Raw genomic sequence first — 23,209 nt, forward strand, 5'->3', positions numbered from 1 at the left:
GGTGGAGAGACCACACTTCGAGAACCACTGCCAAAAACTTTAGATTTATTAACTCCAGGATACATGGCATAATGATACTATAAACATGTGTAAACATATTTAAGCATTGTATTCAAATATTCAGTGTCCCCTCCATCACAAATTTTCCCCATCCCAGTTTTGAAAAGGAAATATGGATTGCCTCCTGCTTATTAGAGACTGGCCCTATTTACTTATGCTGACTAGTTAAGATGACCACCTATTGACAGTAAAGGTGAGTGTTTCCTTGAGGACTTAGTCTCATTGGTCATTTGGAACCAAAAGAAAAATGAGCGATCAGAGCGGTTGTCATCATGTTACCTGGGAATATTTTATGTGCTCAAGTGGGGAAAGAACAGACAGACAAAATTATGCAGGTAGATGTGAAATAGTATTTTTACTAGTTTAGAATATCTGAAGAGGAAGTCCAAAGTGCAGTGGCAACCTGAAGAGGTTTTCCCACCCCCAGCACTTTATACCTGATTAGATGCTTCTAAATGGTGACTCTTGAAGGGGCAACAGGAAGTCCACAGAGGCAGTGATACCTACTTTATCATCACTGACCAACAGCACGTAGAATGCACACCTTCAGCCATAAATCATGAAACAGCTGTTCTCCTGGTCGTGGTGTCCCGAATTTGCAGACTCCCAAAGAATCCTCGCTTGCTTAGCCGCCTGTCTTGGAGCAGACATAGGGTCCAGAAAGAAAAACGTAGGACTCTGACTGTTTAAAAGTGCTTTTCTGTAACAGGCTGTAAGATACTAATTTCAGACCTGGTCATGAAATTCAAACGGTGATTCTCTGGTGTGCACCTATCTTATATCACTATTTGTTTAGACTGTGATTCAGTTGAGTCAGTGAGTCAGCTGTGATTGCTGGTCTGGGCTGGCGATCCTATCTCTCCCATCATCTGTCCCATCTGTTTGTATGAGTTAATGTTTTCTGATGGGTTATTGGTGGTGGTGCTGGTAGTGTGTGTGTGTGCGCACGCGCGCACGAGAGAGAGAGAGAGAGAGAGAGAGAGAGAGAGAGAGAGTGTGTTTTCTGAAGGAGAAAGGAGGAACCTGGGGAAGAAACAGAGGAAAGAGGAGGATGGAAAACAGAGGGCACTATGGGATGTGTTCCCCAGGCCCCAGCTCAGAACAAAGGCTCATGCTTATAGGGACAGAACCACAAGTAAAAGCTGAAGTGGCAAAAAAAAAAAAAAAAGCTGAAGTGGCCATTTTGATGAAGAATGTTATAACACTTAAAGGCACCACGCCACGCATGTTGCTTTAAAGCTCAGGTGAAAAAGTAAAAAGTCTATGTGAAGGGGAAGACCACTTTCCATTTCTGGGAGGAAGGACCACTGCAGATGTGTCCTGAAGGAACTAAGGGAGAACGAGACAGCAGTGGGGATGTCACTGCACTTGTAACGGAGCTGTGTTCTCCTGGCAGCGCCTCTTAAGAAAGAAGACAGAAGAAGAATAGCAGCCCGAGTTCATGTGTGGCAGCCCCGTGGTGGAAATTCCCAGCCATTACATAGCACACTGGAGGGGGAACGTGGAGAGCAAGGTAGGGGCCTGTTATCACCATGTCAGCTAATGAACTAGAAATAAAGGTATCAGTGTTAATATGACTTCCCTGGTACCCTCCTTGGGGACGATGAGATGATGAATATTAATGTTATTATTAACATTATTATTGACTATATTATATAACACAATACTATGATATAAAGAAAGAATCATTATCATTTTGCAGATTATTGAAGGCAGTTGTTGAGATCAAATACTATTTTTATTTTATCACTTTTCATTGAGCAAAAGTTTCTTTCTTATGCTTTATTAGTACATAAACCATCCAATAGAAATAATGCTACTTAAGATAATGAATATATTATACATAAGTTATTCATTTCCCCTCAAAAATTGATTTGAAAATTTCACTGTGATATCATTACTGATATTTAGGAGTAATGCATATGAATTTTAGTTATCTCTAGGAACACTTTATGGGACTTATTGTTGCTATTTACAAATAGGCCAAACGTGAAGAAAGAAGAGGCTCTACTGGTAGGTTTTGCATCAGCTTTTACTATATCTACTCATGAAAGAGTGGTATAAATAAATATTTTATTATCCACCCCCTAACCTGGGGTGCCATGTTAGAACATTAGTTCTAACTTTCTCCATTAGTTGATGCTTTGACTCAGAGAGAAACACATCAAATGTTAGACCAGGAAAGAATCCTAGGTATCTAGTTTGAAGTTCTTAATTTTATAAATGATAAAGTGGTTCAGAAAAGCTGACTGCCTTTCCCAGGGTCATAAAGCTCTTTATTTTTAGTATGAGGTTTAGAACTCAGGCTCCAGCTCTCCCAATTCTGTGCCATGCCCACAAGCCACAACAGTTTAACTAAAAACCCTGACATAAGCCTCCCTAAAAAGCTGGCAGCCTTTCAAAAACCATTTCTGGAAGTGATAGGATACATAATCGTAGCACTTCAGAAACTCCAAGTTCTCAGCGCCTACAGTGCTCAGTTCTCCATCACAAAGGTCTCCTCTTACAGAGGAAAGAGGTCTCAGCCCCTAAGCCAGCACTGAGCGATCTTCCTGCTGCTTCTCCTGACAACACCATTCCCAAAAAACAACAAGCAACAGCTTGCTATTTGTGGTCCCTCTTTCTTGAGTGTTTTCATTTTTCCATAGTTAAGCTCTTCTCTGGCATAAGACATAGGCCCCAGTTGGGACATGAAAAAGTTAAAGACTTTTCCATCATCTTTTCCTGGAATACATCTGTGTTCAGAAAAAATCCAGAACTGGCCCCCATAGGAGGAGGGCAAAGAAAGACTGAAGAAACAGGCAGATCACTCCAGATTGGTGGGTGTCAGATTTAATAAACAAAGGAAATTATACACGAGGCTTGTCTTGGGCGCCACAAAATAAGCCTAACTCTGCACCCGCCCGCCAGAATCTTAAGAGCTTATATAGAGGCTTTAGCAGCGTTCAGTCACGTGTACAGTCCAGGTAGGCTCACGTGACTCTCCCAAGGCTGTGACCCTGAACTGGGTCCAAGTGCAGAACTAGCAGGTGAAATGTGTGCATTTCAGGGACTAGAGCACAGAGCCTTCTACTGACCGGGTCCAGTTCACAGGACGCCCTGTGGTCACATCCTCTTGAGGACCTCCTCCAGCAATCAGAAGAGATTTGTTTCAGGGTTCAAAAACAACTCCACAATGACCCACCAACAAAATTCACTGCAAATATAGATAGATAGCAATATCTCCTAAGTCATAGAGTCTAAATGGAATTATGAAGCCTGCTCCAAAAATAAGAAATTCATTAAGCTATAAACTCATTAAGCTATATATTTTATTACAAAGGATATGTTCTCTGAGCAATAAGACCAAAGAAGATATTATAATGGGTATTACAAACAGCTAAATCTTTGGAATGAGACTAATGAGTCTTTCCATGACAAGTCCTAAAGATCTATCTACAATTTATGGGGGGATCTCCAGTGGCACTGGAACATGATTTTGAAGCCTTTTCCAATGTTTACAGGACATGTTCATCTTTCACCCTGTAATCTTATTTTTAAACTTAGTCATATTCTCATGAAACTCTATATTAGAGGAAATATCTAATATTGTGAGCAAGAATATGGCATTAGATGTAAACTCTAATGGATTTTAGAGTTCAAATTCCAGCTTCAACCCTACTAGCTATATACGCATAGGCAAGTGAATTAACCTCTTTGTGCCTCAAGTTTCATTACCGATAAATATAGCTAATACAGTAACTCCCTTTTAGGATGAAATACAGTTGATTAGATTAGCATGCATAAAGCATTTAGAAGAGTGCCCAGCACAGAGTCAGTGGCATATCAATTACTATGATTTTATTCTTATTCTTGATCACAGTGACAACTGCCTTAGAATTACTTCTGTGTGTGTGCAGGACAAAGGCAACTAATAAATGTTTGAATGAATGAAGCAACAGATGAAGATAATATTAAGGGCTTGTTTTAAAAACCTGATTTTAATATTCATAATAAGTCATTCCCAATAGACTGAGCCCCAAACATTGATTCTTTGGGGAAAGAATCCACCGACTTCTGAACCTCATACTCTGGACCTAACATCCCCAAAAAGCCTCCTTAACAGTCAGCAAAAAAACCTTACTGCATAATCTATCCCCATGTAATCAGTTGAACAGTGTCAACTTGGTGGGAAATGGCTTTACTTTTTTCTCCAGTCACTGCTTTTAAATACGCTCAGTTGGATCTCCATCTCTTGGTCCTTGTTTCAGACAGATCCTGTAGCGTCCAGATTTTTACAAGTATGAAAAGAATGCAACCCCATTGCGTTAATGGTAACTGCCGTGCAGGGATTAAAGGGGTCTGGTCCAGTCTAAATCTAGTGCAATCTCACCTCCAATCCCAAGCCGCTCTCCAAATACCCCAAATCGGGCAGCCATGCGGGGAAGGAGACTGGCCTGTTCCCTCCCATTTCCTCCCCATCCTCCCCCTTCTACTTCTGGCTTTTCCAGGGTCTGGGTTGAGGAAGATCAAGTTAAAGGAAAGGCGTATTTTTTGTTTGCTTAAATTACTCTGCATTTTAGTTCTTCCTTGGTTAATACTGGCTGGCCATCAGTGACCTCTTTTGGGCAGACATCCAAATAACTAGCACTTTTGTGAGGTTCACGGGAAGCTTCTTTAGGAGTTTTGCAGGTACTCAACACTGCACAGTTCCCAGACAAAGGTGATCCAGGTTTTGGCTTACCTCTTGAAATTCTCCCCATCCCTAATGGTATATCTCCTCCCATCCCAATCTAAGACTACAGTGTTCTCTTGCCACAGCAAGGTACCTTTGGGAGAGGTAATTTTAAGATAGCTCTGGGACTTCCCTGGTGGCCCAGTGGGTAAGACTCCGCGCTCCCAATGCAGGGAGCCCGCGTTCAATCCCTGGTTGGGGAAATAGATCCCGCGTGCATGCCGCAACTAAGAAGCCCGCATGCCACAACTAAAAAAAAAAAAAAAAAATCCCGTGTGCTGCAGTTAAGACCTGGCGCAGCCAAAATAAATTACATAAATAAATAAATATTTTTTTAAAAGATAGTTTCTACCTTCCACAGCACTCTCAAGCCATAGGAAACTCAAACATCCTTTCCATGCCAAACGATGACAAGGTGGGCTACTACCCACTCATTTTGCTCTGTCATTATATGTGCTCCATCTGCTGTCCTACCTTCAAAATTCCCCAGGTAAGAAGTAGGCCCCAGTCTCCATACATCAAGGAGCACCTTGATCTCTCTCTCCCAGGGAAGGCATAAGGGCTCCCATGTTTCAACAAGTCTCTAGCGGAGGAGAGAGCTGCCAATTTCCTCATATTCTAGGGACCTGCAATATCACCTTGTAGCTTCCCTGCACCCTCTCAGTTGGTTTGAAAGAGGTGTTACCTTCTTTTACCTGAAGTGAGTGGGAAAATGCCACAGTCCTCCCCAGTTAAGCCAACCGCTCTCTACCTTTGTGTATTCCTTGCTTCCCTCCATGGGAATGAGGTAAGGAGTAAAAGGGTGATGATCCCAGGACAAGTCCGGTCACAGGTTAGTAAATTCACAGAGTATCTCCTGGGTTATATTACCTTTGTGCCAGGCATGGAATTGGGGCAACATCCCAAAATCAGCAAGGAAAGTATCTGAAATGTTCTATAAAGGAAAAGTAAAAGGGAAGGAGGGCAATTCTTTTCCGAGGTCATTAATACAATATGAAAGATGGGCCAAAAACTCATAGGGTAAATAGGAATGAAAATGTCTGTGAACCCTACTTTTATCTACAGCAGAAGTCAGCCTACCAAGAACAAACATTTTGGAAAATACTAAAGCAGTAAGTTATTTTATCTTGGTATTAAAAATGCAGATGCAGTGAATAATTGATTAAAATTGCGTTTGATAGACTGAGCATCCTTTACTATATTATGAGCATTCAGTTATGTGCACTGTTCATTCTAGAATTTTAGAAAAGGGTCAACTCTTTAAATAGTTACTTTTCTCTTCATTAAGTTAAATTAATATACAATTCTTGGATTTCATCCTTTGCCCTCAGGGCAAAAGTCCTTCATTATTAAAGCATTTTAATTTAGAGTTTATATATTCACCACTTAAACTTTGCTGTTCTCTACTTAATTGTGAAATTTCAAAACATTCATTGATAAAGAGTTTTTGTTAGGTTGACCAGATATCAGAATGATTTATAAGCAGCTTCTGATTTATACAAGCTTAACATGTGATATATATATATGGGGAAGAGACAGAAAGAGAGAGAGAGAGGTGCTCGGGGCGGGGAGAGAATTGTGAAGCCAAATGCCATATGACCAAAGAACTCTTCTTCCTTCTGGAAATTCTATTCTCCCATCTCTTCAACCTCTTACTGCCTAGAAACGCTCCTAACTATATCTTTATTCTGTTTTCACCTAGGAACTATATCAATGAGATTCAGAACGGGTTCAAGATACCATCATTTTTCTGTCAAGAGGCGTTAAGAGAGGTAAATTTCCACTGCTGTAATTTATTCTTCTGCAGTAGCGACACTCTCCTGCCCTTAAAGAGTATCTCTATCCCTGATCCCACCCACTCATCACTCCTTTTTAATTTCTGTTACAAAAATGTGGTCGTACGTATTCCTGCAGCTCAATATGAATCATATTTGAATTTTTCCATGGAAACATTGGTTTAGTTCAGTGCTGTTGGGACACCCAGAGACTAATGAGTCATTGGAGGGCTGGCCTGTGGACCCCACCACCTGCAGTTGTTTCTATAGTAAATCGTGTCTGGAGTTCCAAACAATGGACGTGAAATGCTAAGTTAGAGATACCCTGTGTTCTTTACAAATAACAGAAAGATCAAAGAGGGAAAAGCTCCTTATAAAGTTCAGCCTTTTCAAATGAACCACATTGCCATCATGTGTCATACAGAAGTTATCTTCAGAATTCCCTATTTTATATAAAGCAGCAAACTTCCCCTTGAAATTAGTTCTTGGTCCAATGAAGAATAAGATCTTCCTTCATGTCTTCTCCATGATCTAATAAGTTAATCTGCGCTACACTCATCTGTTCTTAACATCTTTGCTTTTTCCATCTCCCCTAACATTTTCTGTTATATTTCTGCCTCAAATTCTAAAGTTCTGGTAACAAGCTAGTTGATAGTAGAACCACCTTCCTATTGTCTTTATCCCACAACTTGACAAAATTTAGTTACCCTTAATGCTGCTACAGGCTAATGTTACCTGGATATTCTTACTTTTCCACCATTCACCAGCAGGCTTCAGATGGAAGCCATGCTTAAAACTGCCCTAAGGTCTAGGAATCCAAGAGCATAGAGCTTAGTTTCAGCATCCATGGTTTCATGACAATTTGGGGAGGAATGGTAGAGGTTCTTGAAGTTTGCACCAGAGTGAGTAGAAATTTCTTGAGGTTGGAAACTCTTGAACAGAAGACATTTTTTTTTACAAGTTTTGTTTATCAAAGTGATACATGCATATGGTCCAAGATGATACCACCTCTATAAGATTTGTTAACTCTCAAAATATCCCTACTCCTCATTTCCCCATCCATAAAATGCTCACTTTCAACTCTTTTAGCTGACTCTTGTTTTTTACCCCAAGAACGTGCTTTAACGGCTATTTCTAGATTTTTTTTTTTTCAGTTTTAGGCATTATCTATTAACTATGGAAGATAGGAATTTAGCTTTTTTTCCTCCTTCTAGCTCCCAAATAGCAGCACACTCTCCATGCCCCAGTAGTCTTGAAACAAAATTTTGATTAGATATTCAGTGGTTATATTATCATACCTATGTATGTAATTCAGGACTAAGCCATGTAATAAGCTATGATTGAAATTCCTTCCCTGCTCAATATTTTACCTACCCTGAAGTAGGGTAGGTAAAATAATTATTTGGAGTTTTTCCCATTTGTTTAACTTTCTATGTACTTACCCCTAAGTCAACCTCAAATCCTTCCTTACCTGTCTGAACACCCTCTCATTGCATTTATTTACGTTAGCTATTCTATCAGCTTCATCTTCTTAAAGAAATCTCTTCCTAAAATTCCAACCTGTTCTAACCTCTGCCAGCTACTCTTGTTGCCTGATAAAGAGTTTTGATCTGGAGATTTCCATTTACTATCAAATGAATGGAGCTTGCTCCTCTCCTGAGTTGAATCGCCTGTTTCTTAGATACAATGTCTTTCTTTTTCTTGGTCCACGCCTTTGTTTTAATGGAATACATCCTTCAGCAGCCCCCCAAGAAAGGGAGTAAATGTTTTAAGAGGGTCCTTATACTTCACTGGCAATTAATCTGTCCTTACACTTCATTGGCAATTTGGCCGAGTATAGGTTTCTAGGTTGCAAGTGATTTTCCCCTAGAATGTAGAAGTTACTGCTCCATTGTTCTTTGTCAGCATTGTTTTTCTGAAATCTGCGGCCATTCTAATTCCTGTTCCTTTTTATAAGATTGGTTCCCTGCCCCCACCCGCCAAAGGCTTGTGGGATCTTCTCTTTATCCCCAGTGTTCTGAAATATTATGATGGACCTTGGTGGAGATCAGTTTTTAACAACTTTGCAGATTCCTCCCTCTGACCCCTTGATCCTATATGCCTGCTCCCTCTCCCCACAGACATGATCCTGTAGGTTTATTCCTTGGGGAGGGTAATATAGGGGGTCTCTGGATTGGGGGACATCTTGGTAATACCTAGTATATGCCTATTCATCTTTTAATCTCAGCTCAAGGGTCTTCCCCTTTGAGAGCATCCCTGGTTCAACCAGCCTGAGTCAGTCACTCCCTTTTTTGTGCCACTGCTGTGTCTCATATTTACCTCTATTATGGACCTTATAACACTATATTGCATTGTCTGTTTCATTTACAAAAATCAAAGTCAAGGATAATGTTTTATTTCACTATGAAATAGTCTTCTGATCCACAAAAGGAAGTACATTGATTTCTTATATTATGCTAAGTGCTTTATATACTCCCATTAAATCCTTAAAATCCAATGAGAAATGCATCATAATTTCTGTTTTACAGCTGAGGAAACCAAACCTTAGAGAGGTTAAATTACTTCTACAGGACACGCAGAGAAGCAGCAGAGCTGGGATTCAACCCCAGGCTGACTTGTTTCCAAAGTTAGCAGCCTTTCTTCTTTGCTCTTAAATGAATCAGCGTGTCCATCCTCCTTGCAGGTTCCTCCCCGTACCTCCTGTAGTGGTTTCTAGGGCTGCTGTAACAAATTACAACACATTGGGCGGCTGAAAACAACAGAAATTCATTCTCTCATAGTTCTGGATGCTAGAAGTCTGAAATCGGTGTCCTGCCATAGGCTCTAGGGACAATCTGTCCCTTGCTTCTTCCAGCTTCTGGTGGCTGGCTGTCAGCATTGCTCATGGCTGCACTGCTCCGATCTCTGCTCTACTTTCACATGGCCTTCTCTTCTCCATCAGTATCTCCCTTATGTATCTCGTATAAGGACACTTGTTGTTGGGTTTAGGACCCCTCCAGATAACCCAGGATGATCTCATCTCGAAATTCTTAATTACATCTGCAAAGACCCTTTTTCCAAATAAGGTCACATTCACAGGTTCTATTATTGGGGGCACCACCATTCAATCCACCATACCTCCATCCTCTCTTACCCCTTTGAAAAGAAACAGCACTGTTTGGAAGAAAGACCTTGGCTTTGAAACAGATGGACTTGCATTCTAATTCTAGCTCTGCCTCCTACTGGCTGTGTGATGTTTGATCAGTAAGTGAAAACCATGAGCCTTTCCCTCTTCTTTAAAATGGAAATATTTGTTTCACAGACTGATTTGAGGATTAAATGAAGTAAATCACCTAACACACAGTGGATAGGAGTAACTGTTCATTCTCTCACTACCTTTATACATAACCCCTCTCAAAGGCCAAATCACAAACTGAGTGATACATACTAGATTTTATTTAAAAATCACTGAAAATAAGTTCAGTTTTTAAACACAGCCATCGTTTGAACTCTGCACTTTTTGCTCTTAGCTAGTTTCCGTTTTCAATTTCCTTGGATCTGGTTCTGATCTTAATATAGGTAAAAGTTGCATGGCTACGCAGTCAAGCTATGAGTTTTAAAAGATTTTTGCATTTTTCTCAAAACTAACAAATATTTAAGGGATGTGTATTATGTGCCAGTTTATAAGTCTCAAAAATGTATTATTTTATGAGATATACCTCATCCTTTTAATCCAAAATAGCATTGTCTAACCAACTCTATTCACCACATTTAATACTAGACTACTTTTGGCTATTTCCAAAACCGGAATTTATCCTCAAGGAATGAATATTTGATACTCCTGAGTACATTTTTTTAAATGTGATAAGCAGCATAGTTGGGTGGAAAGAATAACAAAACATAAATCAGAAGAACTTGCTTCAAAATCCAATGTGTTGGGCTTCCCTGGGGGTGTAATGGTTAAGAACACCTGCCAATGCAGGGGACACGGGTTCGAGCCCTCATCCGGGAAGATCCCACATGCCACAGAGCAATGAAGCCCGTGCGCCACAACTACTGAGCCTGCGCTCTACAGCCCGCGAGCCACAACTGCTGAAGCCCGTGCGCCTAGAGCCCATGCTCCGCAACAAGAGAAGCCACCACAATGAGAAGCCTGCACACCGCAACTAGAGAAAGCCACGCACAGCAACAAAGCTACAACACAGCCAAAAAAAATTAAAAATTAAAATAAAATTTATAAAAAAAAAATTCAATGTGTTATTACCAACTATGTGACCTAAGGGAAGTCATGTAATCTCGCTGAACCCATTTTTTCTTCTACAAAGAATGATGCAGATACCTGCCTTGTTAACTTTTAGAGCTGTTGTTAATACATGCTCCACGTAAAAAATATACAAACCCTGGACTGGGCTAGAAATACGAAGTTGAATGTGAGGAACATAGACCCTGACCCTCCCTAGTGGACAGAATCAAAATAAAATTATATCTGTGAAAGCATCTAACAATTTTTTTAAAGTTATATGTGTTACCGGACCCCTCATGTTCCCAGTAATGATGGTCATCCTAGAATCATGGGATAATACAGAACCCAGTCTTAAGCCTCTTTATTTATGATTAATCATGGGAGTAGGTAATACAACAGCACCTGCCCAGACTAAAGGGGTAAGCTCCTAAAAGTTAATAAGGGCTAAATCTCACAATCCATTGCAACAGCTTTCAAAATTCTCTTCCAGTTCTGCGGTTCGCTCCCCTATTACATGCCCTGTATGACTCTTAAAAATTCTTATAGTTTGGAAGGGACCGTCTAGAGCATCAGACTGAAGATGTTGCACTCCTACCAGACCCCAGGGTTATCTGGTGGTCTGGTGGGCCCCTGCCGCATGCAGTGCTGGCCCAAGAGCATGTGAAACCCTCCTCCAGGTCAGACTACAGCCTTGTGTATACTTATTAGCAGAGTGTCCTCTGTATCCTCCTGCATTAATACTATAAATAGATTACACAGTCTTACGTAGCAATTAAAGGAAAGATAAAGAAGTGTAACTATAACCTTTCCATTAGCACAAAGGCAAACTACAACACATGTTAAGAAATGCAGGACACTAAAAGAAAGTGGGATGCACCCAAATAAGACACTGCTCTGGAGTACTGAAAAGAAAGAAATGCAGACCAAACAATGAGGCAGCTTTGAGATTATGCCCTGCTAACCCTAAATATATTTGCTCCATTTTAAGATCTCGTCAATCCCATGAAAATATAAAGCACAGTCAGTGTATCATGAGCAAGACTCACTCAGCACACAGCTGACTCCACTTGCCAGCCTTCCTTGTGGTCAGGAGCAGCCCTGTGATGGGCTTCTGGTCAACGGAATGTGAGCAGAGGGTAAGTGCCTCATTTCCAGGCCTGGTCCACGGGCATCTTTCTGGCTGGCTGGAGGGAAGACACCCTTGGATGCCTTGTGGGGAAGAAGGTAGAGTCTCCATCAGTCTGTCCGAGTTACCCAATGGAAGAGGGACACTCGACTCATTTTCTTACCCTTCCAGTACCATAGTGGGAACAGGAAAAAAGACTTCTACTACATGTGAGACTTCATAACATTTTGGAAATTAAGACACTCTAAATAATAGATTCCAACAGAAATTCCTTTAAAAAAAAACAGAGCATGTGTTTTGAAAATATTGTGAGTCACACTACTGTCACTGAAGTTCTTGGGAGGACACAGAGTCGTAGTTACCAGCGTGGGCTCTGCAGTCAGACAGGTCTGACTTTGAGTCCACGTTTACCACTAGGTAGATTCATGGTATTGACTGGGTTACACTAAGCCTCAGTACTTTTTTTAATGTACAATATTTGGGATATTAATGAGGTCTATTTCAATAGTACTGCTGTTTGTCACAGTGCCTGGCACATAATAAGTATTAAGAAAAGTTGTCTCATTATTGAGTGTATATCGTTCCAGGTAATTTAAAAAATTAAACCGTTAATAGTCATTAGGGCTGTTATGGAGTCATTCAGGTTCTCCTTCCAGACAAAGGGTAGATTATACTTCCCTTCCCGCCTCTCAGAGTTATATGTATTCATATGATAAATTTTGACCAGTGAAATATGAGTGGAATTGACATATATCACTTCTAGGTAGAAGGTTTTTTTAATACATTTATTTATTTATTTGGCTGCGTTGGGTCTTCATTGCTGCATGCAGGCTTTCTCTAGTTGCAGCAAGCGGGGGCCACTCCTCGTCACGGTGCGCAGGCTTCTCATTGCGATAGCTTCTCTTGCTGTGGAGCACGGGCTCTAGGTGTGTGGGCCTCAGCAGTTGTGGCACGCGGCCTCACTAGTTGTGGCTCGCGGGCTCTAGAGTGCAGGCTCAGTAGTTGTGGCGCACGGGCTTTGTTGCTCCGCGGCATGTGGGATCTTCCTGGACCAGGGCTCGAACCCGAGTCCCCTGCATTGGCAGGTGGATTCTTAACCACTGCGCCACCAGGGAAGTCCCAGGTGGAAGCTTTAAGAGAGCATTTAAAATGCGACCTCTCTTTTCTGCCACACCACTGGCAATTACCCAGCTAGTGGCTGCTCTGTCAGCTTGGGTCCTAGAGCCAGCCCGTAATGTAGCATGGCCAAGAAATAAATCCTTGTTATTTTAAGCAACTAGAGTTGCTGGAGTTTTTTTATTACTAGCCCCTTCTCACCTATATAGGAACAAATGTTCATATGGGTAAGTTAGTTTTAAAAATAGTTACATTGTTTTATAGCAACCTCTGATAATAATATCTGCCAATTGCAGAGTGTTCACAATATTCCAGGAACTTCTATATGCTTTACATGTGTTTACTCATCCATTTCCACAATAACCCAGTGAGATGTCTACACTGTTCTTACCCCCACTTAGTAGGGGCAGAATAAGTGCCTTGCCCAAGGTGACATATCCGGTATAGACTAGAAACCAGTTTCAAGCCAGCCCATCTGACTCTCGATACTCTGCTGTTCACCTTGCGTCCCGTTACCTCCTGCAGTGAATGCTGTGGTGACCTCCCAGGTCCCTGCTTCAGGACCAAGGCTCTGGTTTCATCAGTTGTCAGAAGCACTGACGGCTGGTGGGCTGGCTCCGAACACCCTGGAAATCTCCCTCAGGCAGAGAGCTGCCTCCCCCAAGTGGGCCCCTCCCTGAAGGACCGGCAGAAACTGCTGCCTCGGCATTGAAGTACAACGTCTCCCTTTGCCTTTTTCTACTTCCCTCACTTCTACTGTTCCCCAAAGCATTCCCAAATAAATTTCCTTCACATAAATCTCATCATCTCAGAGTATGTTTCCCAGGAAACCAGAACAACAGTACCTCCCTATTTAGCCCTACATGTGTCCTGAAACATACACAGACTACATTTTAACTCCATGCACAATGAATTGCCAAATGACTGTCACAGACCATGTGAGTTCAGGGAAAATAAAGACAATCAGGCTGTCTGGAGAGAACTGGAATGATGAAACTTCTCACAAGTTAACGGAGACAAAGACTCTTCAACTTTCTCCATTGAACTCAGTACACTGCATTTCTCAGAAATGTCACCTGTAGTTATTAGATCCAGAAAAATGTCAAAAAAAGGAACCACATATTTGTATATAACAAATGATAGTTGGTCTGTATTATGACATTTATTCGTACCTGTAAGCAGAAATGGGAAATTGTCTCAAGGTTACGTAACTCATGAGCTGGTGCTCTTCATCTCTTTCATGAAGACAGATGTCTCAAGAGACTAGAAGCCATGGATCTCTGTCGTACCAGGTATTACATATCGTTGTGTTTTACTTATACATAAGAATACTATTGAAAACTGATGTCTTAAATTGATTTTGATTTCTAAGAAATGATCAGTAGAACCTAAAATTTACTCCATACCCTATCAGTTCTCTCTTGCACATCTTATCTTACTTGACATCTAATTCCAATAAAATTTAAAGACAGCCAAAGTATTACTTCTGGTGTATTTCTTTTACCATAATTGAGTATTTCTCACAATTTAAGCTCTATCCCATTATAAACTGTCTACATTTACATGTTGTAAAACTTGAAGTACACATGAAGTTCACAGGTGTAGTAACAAACAGGTCAAATTATAAAACCAAGAGTCTGAATGAATCTATGTAATTTAAGATAAACATTATTACCTATTTTACCTTGGTATAAGCATATCTTGTGCATTGTACATTCTGCTTATATATCTTCACTATATATTAATATAGTTCAACAGCTAATGTTATATAGAGTTCAGGAGAAGTTAGATTATTATATTTCCTTCTTTATGGATTGATTATCTTAGTCTGCTCAGGCTGCTGTAACAAATACCATAGACTGGGTGGCTTAAACAATAGAAATTTATTTCTCACAATTCTGGAGGCTGGAAGTCCAAGATCAGGGTGCCAACATGGTTGGATACCTGGTTTGCAGACAGCCATCTTCTCCTTGGACCCTTACATGGTGGACAGAGAGAGAAAAAGAAAAAGCAAACTCTTTAGTGTCCCGTCTAAAAAAGTGTTAATCCCATCATGAGGGCTCTACCTGCATGACCTAACTTCTTCCCAAAGGCTCCATCTCCAAATACCATTACGTTGGTATTAGGGCTTCAACATAGGAATTTAGAGGGGGAAACAAATCTTCAATTCCTATTTTTCACCTAACCAAAGAACTATGATTTCAGCAATAAAAACTTAAAATTGAGAAGCTTATATTGCCCATAGAATTTTGAAAGCGTTTAAATCAATGTGGAGCTTGCATTTACAAAACAGGTAACAAAGCACTTTGTTACCATCATTTCGAAATGTAAATAAGAATTATATTCCTTATTGGCTGCTCTAATTTTACTGAATGTACATTAAATTATGTTAATGCTTCAAGGGGAAAAAATTTTTTCATTCTTATTACTACCCATTGAACAATTGCTTCATTTTCATAGAATTACAGATAGGAATACAAAATATGCACCCTGTAAATTAGGGTACTACTTGAGAGTAGCCTCTTGGAGTAACCAAGGAAAGAATAGCCAGAAAGGGTGGAAATGTTAAATTATAGGATATTTTCAGAGAAATACAATCTTTGAAAAAAATTGCAAGTGCCTGAGACCATTCAAACTAATCAAAGAACTACCATCATACTAGTGGTTCTCATGAGATTCGGTTTAATGCCTAGAAAAGAATTATCTAAAATTAGCATATCAATTATTTGCAGGTAAACAGTTGCTTTTTCTCCATCTTGAGGGTGTTCAAAACAATTCGTTTACTGAAATAATTTATAAATCTCCTCCCAGCAATTTTATTTTATAAATTATCTTGGACATATGAAAGCAAAGTTTGCTATGTACTCCCCTCCCAAGTGCCTTCCAATCAGCTAAGCCACAGTCCCGTACATTTGTGGTATCAACTGCTAGCCTTCCACCTCATCTTGGTCATCTGAAAAACATATAGTACGCTTTTTCATTCAGTGAATGCTTCTTCCATCAAAATAAATTTTGGCATTAAAATACCTAAACATCAATATCAAAATATTTCATTTAAAGCAAGGTCTGAAAAGGCCATGTGTCTAAATATAATAAGATATTTTCCTGACTATACATCTTATGAATAATTCTTTGACCCCATCTTGGCATCGATGGGATAGAGTCATTCACATGCGGTGTGGACTCCTAAGAGGGAGAACATCTTAAAACTTGTCCTTGACTCTCAACCAGGCACATCCACCAACAACAGTCCCTGAGACAGAACCAGTGAAAGAAAGAATAACCATCATGACTATAGAAAGTATTTTTGGTTAAGAGGATATATTAAACAGAAACATAATTTCTATTTTCAAAAGAGTTACAAAATAGTTTCCTCTCCAAATAGTTATTAATAGTATTAAACTTCATTAAATTTCTTTTCAAATGATTACAAATTCTCAATAAAAAATGGGCAAATCTTAAAGATTTTATTGAAGTACGTAGTTTAGAAAACAAGGCAATTATCAGCTGGGTATATATTACTTCATATGAATAAATGACCGAATAATTTTTTTCCGCGCTGCGCAGCATGAGAGATCTTAGCTCCCCGACCAGGGATCAAACCCACGCCCCCTGCAGTGGAAGCGCGGAGTCCTAACCACTGGACCGCCAGGGAAGTCCCTACATAATTACTAAAGAGAATGATATGGCATACTGGTTCTGAACTTGGGCTCTGGAGCCAGAGTATCTGAGATCAAATCTTGACTTCAGCACTTCCTAGCTGTGTGACATTGCCATTAGGTAAACGAGCCATTAACCTAACTTCCTGTGCCTCAGTTGCCTCACCTAATAAATGGAGAGGATCATAATTATACCTACCTCATAGAATTATTATGAAGATTAAATGTATTAATACATATAAAGCAGTTAGAACAATGCTTAGCACATGGTAATTTCTCAAAACGCATTAGCTACCCAGTGTTGCCAGTTAGTTTTTCCAGGCAGAAATTGACTTATAAATTCCCCCAACTTTGTGTCCTAATTTAGATACTCATGTAATCCATTATGTGTACGTATAATGTTTTGAAAGCTTCCTACCATTGAAAAATGTGTATATAACATCTGGACATCAAAAAAAATGAACTGACTTTGTTAAACGCTTGGTATTGTAAAGAATTGTGACCTACTTACTTCTGGTCTGTGAATAGCCCAGCCTTTCATACCTGAAGTTCAGAACATAAGAAACACCACACTGAGCTGCACCCCAGCTTTGGCTGCTCATCGTTCTCTCTTTGACAGTGGTACCCAGAAGAAGGCTCCAGGGATAATATGGCTGCCCTCCAATATAACCAAACGAAAGCATTCAGGAACGTACACCAACAACCTTGTATACCTTCCCTGGGACCCATCAAGAATCTGTCATTCCTGGGACTTCCCCGGTGGCACAGTGGTTAAGAATCCTCCTGCCAATGCAGGGGACACGGGTTTGAGCCCTGGTCCAGAAAGATCCTGCATGCCGCGGAGCAACTGAGCCCGTGTGCCACAACTACTGAGCCTGCGTGCCACAAGTACTGAAGCCCATGCGCCTAGAGCCCATGCTCCACAACAAGACAAGCCACCTCAATGAGAAGCCTGCGCACCGCAACCAAAAGTAGTCCCTGCTCGCCGCAACTAGAGAAAGCCTGTGCGCAGCAACGAAGACCCAACGCAGCCAAAACTAAAATAAATAAATAAATAAATAAAATTTTTAAAAAAAATCCCCGTCATTCCTTAATTTAGGCCAATCCTTCTTACATCATGTGCCATTTTTAATCTATTCCACTCTAGGAGGATGGCAAGCTAAATACATGTCTACTTTCTTTTTTATATTTATCCTGAAAACTACACTTTTAATCCTCACTAAAAGATTTTGTTCTAGAATTCCACAAATAAGTAAATAAATGTTAAAGTGATAAGAAGTGTCATATACCTAGCATATGAGTTGAAAGCCATTCTGGATATTCTGAACTTAATTTCTAGAGAACTTTATTAATCTGATAAAACCTGAAGGGGTGTTTTGTTTTTGTTTTCATTTTTCTGAAAACCCAGTTATGCTCATGATTCTCTTTATTCAGATCAATGAATTCTTCACCTGGCCAATGAAAACGCTAAGACAATTGCAGTTCATTATAAGAGAAGCAATGGATCTTTCCTGAGCATAGTTTCTTATTTTATTTGCTATAAATTGTCTATTTGTATATCAATATACGATGATTAGTTTTATGTTTCTGCCCTTGTGAGATGTTATATAATTAAGCATATAAAATGACTTCTTAGTTTTACTTCCTTAAGATGTATGATAATTAGATCCATAAACTTTAATTTTAAAGACTTAGTTTCATTTAACATGGGTTCCAGTATTCCTGTAAGTAAATCATGTTGGGAGACATTAAGTGTTCAAAACCTAGAGCTGTACTTTATACAGCAATGGAGGAGAGTTGGTAATACATGTCCCTTAAATTTAAAGGTGTGCTTTTCTTTTATATTTGCAATATTCCTTATTATATAAAATAAAATAAGCAACCCATCCTCCACATTTTTTTCTTTAAATGCACAAATCAAATAAATAGACCTTTAATAAATACTCTTTATGAAGAGCATTGTTAGGCCCTAAAATTTTTTTTCAAAATCTTGTCCTGAAGTTAACATGACAAAAGTTATGACCCTGAAATTATACTCCTAGGAATTTACCCAAGATAAATAAAAATATATTTCCACACAAACACTTGCATGTGAATATTCATGGCAGCATTATTTTTATTAAACAGAAAGTAGAAACAATCCAGTCTGTCAACTAGTGAACTGTCAAACAAAATGGGCTCTATCCATACAAGAGCATGTTATTCAGCAATAAAGAGGAATGAAGTGCTGATATATGCTACAATGTGGATGAGCCTCAAAAATATTATGCTAAGTGAAAAAAGCCATGTGCAAAAGACCATATATTACCTGATTCTATTTACAAGAAATGCACAGAAAAGGGAAATCTATGAGACAGAAAGTAGATTAGTGAGTGGTTGTCTGGAGCAGGAGGTGAGAATGACAAGGGTTGAGTGCTAATGGGAACAAGGGATCTTTACAGAGCGTTGGAAATAATCTGAAAGGGAATTATAATGATGGTTGTTTAAGTCTATACATTTACTGAAAAATCATTAAATTATGCAGTTTAAACAAGTAAATTTATGCTATATAAATTACACCTCAAGAAAGCTGTTTAAAGAAAACAAGATAACATGGACCATCTGAAAATGTAAAAGGGTCTGGCTGACTTTTGTTTCTAACGACATATGCACAGATAGGCTTCAAAACTGCCCCCAAGGGCAGTGCATAGGTTACTTTCAGTTACACGCTTGACTGAGCAGGAAAAAATGCGCATGGACTTCAAGTCCTCGATGTCCCAGTACTGCTGTGTTCTCTAATACTGTGATAAAAATCACTTATAGAAGTCCAGTCTCAGGAAATAGCTCTACCAGTTCCCACGTCTGAATTTATCAGACTGCCCAAATACCAACATACCAATCTCTCAAGTTAGTATAATAAACCAAATTAGTCTGACACAGGTACAAACCAACCTTCCTTCCTTTATTCTTTTAATCTTTCCTTCCTTCCTTTCTTCCTTCCTATCATTCTTCCTTTCTTCTTTACTTCTGTGAATATATATTGAACACCTCTAGATTTCAGATACTTTCTATACCATGCTCCTCAAAAATTTTCCAGGCTCCACCCACTGCCCAGTTCCAAAGTCACTCTTACATTTTTAGGTATTTGTTGTGGCATCATCCCATTCCTGGTACCAGAATCGGTATTCATCATTTACTTATCTATTACCATAAACTTAGTACCTTAAAAAACCACATTTATTATCTCGCAGTTTCCATGGGTCAGGAGTCTGAGCACAGCTTAGCTGGGTAATCTGCAAGGCTACAGCCAGGAGTCAGCCTGGTAGCCTCTCTGGAGTTTGCATGGAGAAGGATCCACTTCCTCGCTCACACGACTGTTAGTGGTATTCAGTACCTTGCGGGTTGCCAGACTGGGGGCCGACGGTTCTTGCCATGTGGACTTCTTACAACATAGCAGCTTGCTCCTTCAAAGTGAACAGGACGGAGAGCGAGTCTCCTCACAAGACAGGCATCACAATTTTGTGTTGCAAAAGCACATGCACATCATCACATATATTCCATCACCTTTGCCATATTCTATTCGTTAGAAACAAGTCATGGGTTGTGCCCACACTCAAGGGGAGGAGAGTTGGTACACCTGGTGAATATCAAGAGTTGGAAATCATGGGATGACCCTAGAATGTGCCCTCCATATATGAGAACAAGGCTACCCTATGAATAGATGAAACTTTAACCAGAATCTACTCTGTTTTTTCTCAACCCTCAATCCTAGGGGTTTAGCATGTTATTTAAAGTTTCTCAAATCAGTTTCCATTTTTGTGAGGTAACTCTTCCTCCCATTTTCACCTCACAGATGCCTCAAGGAGGGTGATAAGAGGAGTAGAAAATGCAATAAATTTTAGAGATTACGAATGACCAAAAAATCACAGACTATAATTCAGGGATTTGAGCCCAATAAACATGGGGAAGAAATTCACCAGGATGAAGCAGGTATAAAAAAAAAAAAATGGGTTAATGACATGTATAGGCAAAAGTGCCCTATTGGTTTTCCTTATTGTTAAAATGAATTCAACCGAAGAGAAAATTCTTAAGATTGGCAATAAGGATAAATATATTTAATTATCTTAGAAATTTGTTTTTTAAAAAATGCTTAGAATTAGTAAAATTATAAACGATAAAATAGATGCTATGATAATGATGCCTATATACTTATACATTCAGTATTTTATTATTCATGTCTTTTGATACTGCCCGAGGAAAAATGTTTCAATTAAACAATTTCCTACAACAATTGGGATAATGCAGCAACATCAAGTATGATTTAAATCTACATACCACTGCATTAAATAGAGATGACTTTAGCATGATATTTTGCTGTTAACTATTAAGTTAAATTGCTTCTTAGTGTCCTTTCTAATGTCAAAAATATTAAATACCATGGGATAAATTTGCTTGAGTTTGGTTTTAAAACTTATTTGCCAAACTTAAATAATAAGGGTGTCCCATGCACCATTCTAATTGCTCTACATGTATCAGCTCATTTAATTCTCACAAGAACTAGAAAAGGGACATGCTATTTAATTGCCATTTTTCAGATGAGGTTACCACACACTGAGAGATTAAGGAACTTGATCAGTTTCACACAGCTGGTAAGTGATGGAGCTTGGATTCAAACCCAGGCATTCATCTCAAAGTCCATGCTCTTATGCATGACACAGCTGTCTCTTAATGGAGGTATGTAAGGATATATTAATATTTGACTTACATTAGGAAGATTAAAAGTGCTCTAAATATTCAAATAGTTTTGTATATCACATCAGTTTTTAATGAATGGGTGGACCAGGGAACAACTGCAGTAATTTACTTAAATAAGCCAGAAAAACAATATAAAGTATTATGTATTTAAGTTGCAGACATTGAGGAAAGGTTGCTTAAATTGAGAAGCATAAATGACAAGTCCTAGAGGAGACTTTATGAAGGAAAAATAATAGCTAAGATGACTTTGCTCTTGGGAAGAGGAGAGAATCCTCCCACACAAAGGAAAGGTAATTATCTAGTTAAAAAATTTTAATACCAGGACTTGACTTAAGGAGGCTCAAAGAAATAGACAACTGAAGCATTACATTTAACAAATGGACATTTGAAATTACCTCTCTCAAAATGGGGTTGTATTGGGACTTCACTGGTGGCACAATGGTTAAGAATCCGCCTGCCAATGCAGGGGACACAGGTTCAATCCCTGGTCCGGAAAGGTCCCACATGCCGCGGAGCAACTAAGCCCGTGCACCACAACTACAGAGCCTGCATGCCAGAGCCTGTGTGCCACAACTACTGAGCCTGCACTCTAGAGCCTGTGTGCCACAACTACTGAAGCCTGCGTGCTCTAGGGACCGTGCTCCAGAGCCCGTGCTCCACAGCAAGAGAAGCCACTGCAATGGGAAGCCCGCGCACCATAACGAAGAGTAGCCAGGCTCGCCACAACTAGAGAAAGCCTGCGCGCAGCAACGAAGACCCAATGCAGCCAAAAATAAATAAATTTATTTAAAAAAACCAAAAAAAGGGTTGTATTATTTGAATTTAAGGGTAAAATAAAAATGTTCTTTAATCTTGTTATGTTCTCCCCATTTCCATCAATAACTTCAGCAGAAAAAAATTACGTGGAAGCAATGCCAATGACAGCTTCTATAACCTATAAAAATATCACAGGTCATTTTACCTCGTGCTGTTGTGGATATGCTCCGTATTCTGCTACAACACATTACTCTCCTTGTGCCTCAATTTCTCAGTCTTCTTATATCCATGAGATTGTTTCAAAAACCTACAACGTGCTCAGTGTGAACTTTAAACACCTGGAGAGAAAGCCACTTGCTATGTGTAAGGAATTCGACCCATCTGCACACATAATCCCCCACATACAAAAAAGGAAAAGAAGAAAGAGAGAAAGAAAACCAAGGAAAGGAAACCAAGAAAGCAACCCAGCAGCAGTTTCTCTCTCTGTAAGGACACAAGTTGTCAACTTGACAATGTAGTAAGTTATCACTTCAGAGATATTGAGAGTAACTTCAGGAATATTTTTGTGAGGCATCTTATCACTGCCCAAAATGGCAAAACAAGAAAGCCCAACAAGGATGAAAGTCATTTAAATCAAATGTCCCTGGTTGGGGGGAGGGACAAATTGGGAGTTTGGGATTGACATACACACACTACTATACTTAAAATAGATAACCAACGAGGACCTACTGTAGAGCACAGGGAACTCTGCTCAATATTCTGTAACAACCTAAATGGGAAAAGAATTTGAAAAAGAATAGATACATGTTTATATATAACTGAGTCACTTTGCCCGGACACCTGAAACTAACACAACATTGTTAATCAACTCTACTCCAATGTAAAATAAAAATTAAAAATAAGTAAGTGTCCCTAAGTCTTCTAGCCTCCTTCATGGAATCTCCAATTCCTTTAGGTTCAATCCCCATTTCACCCACTACGGTAAGTCCAGTGTCCTACTGTTGCTGAGGATTCTCAGGGCAGAGCAGAATGGAAGCTGGAGGAGAA

General features: G+C 39.5%; 1 long non-coding RNA gene across 1 annotated transcript; it reads left to right on the forward strand.

Moving 5' to 3' along the window:
- The first annotated feature begins 1,233 nt into the window (after nucleotides 1–1,233).
- On the forward strand, nucleotides 1,234–21,920 carry LOC309619675. Its single transcript, XR_014239146.1, has 3 exons — nucleotides 1,234–1,573; nucleotides 2,004–2,073; nucleotides 6,477–21,920. It is a non-coding gene; the product is annotated as an uncharacterized lncRNA (long non-coding RNA).
- The last annotated feature ends 1,289 nt before the right edge of the window (nucleotides 21,921–23,209 follow it).

Source organism: Balaenoptera borealis (genome assembly GCF_965194805.1).
Source record: "Balaenoptera borealis genome assembly, chromosome: 21".
Taxonomy (NCBI): Eukaryota; Metazoa; Chordata; class Mammalia; order Artiodactyla; family Balaenopteridae; genus Balaenoptera; species Balaenoptera borealis.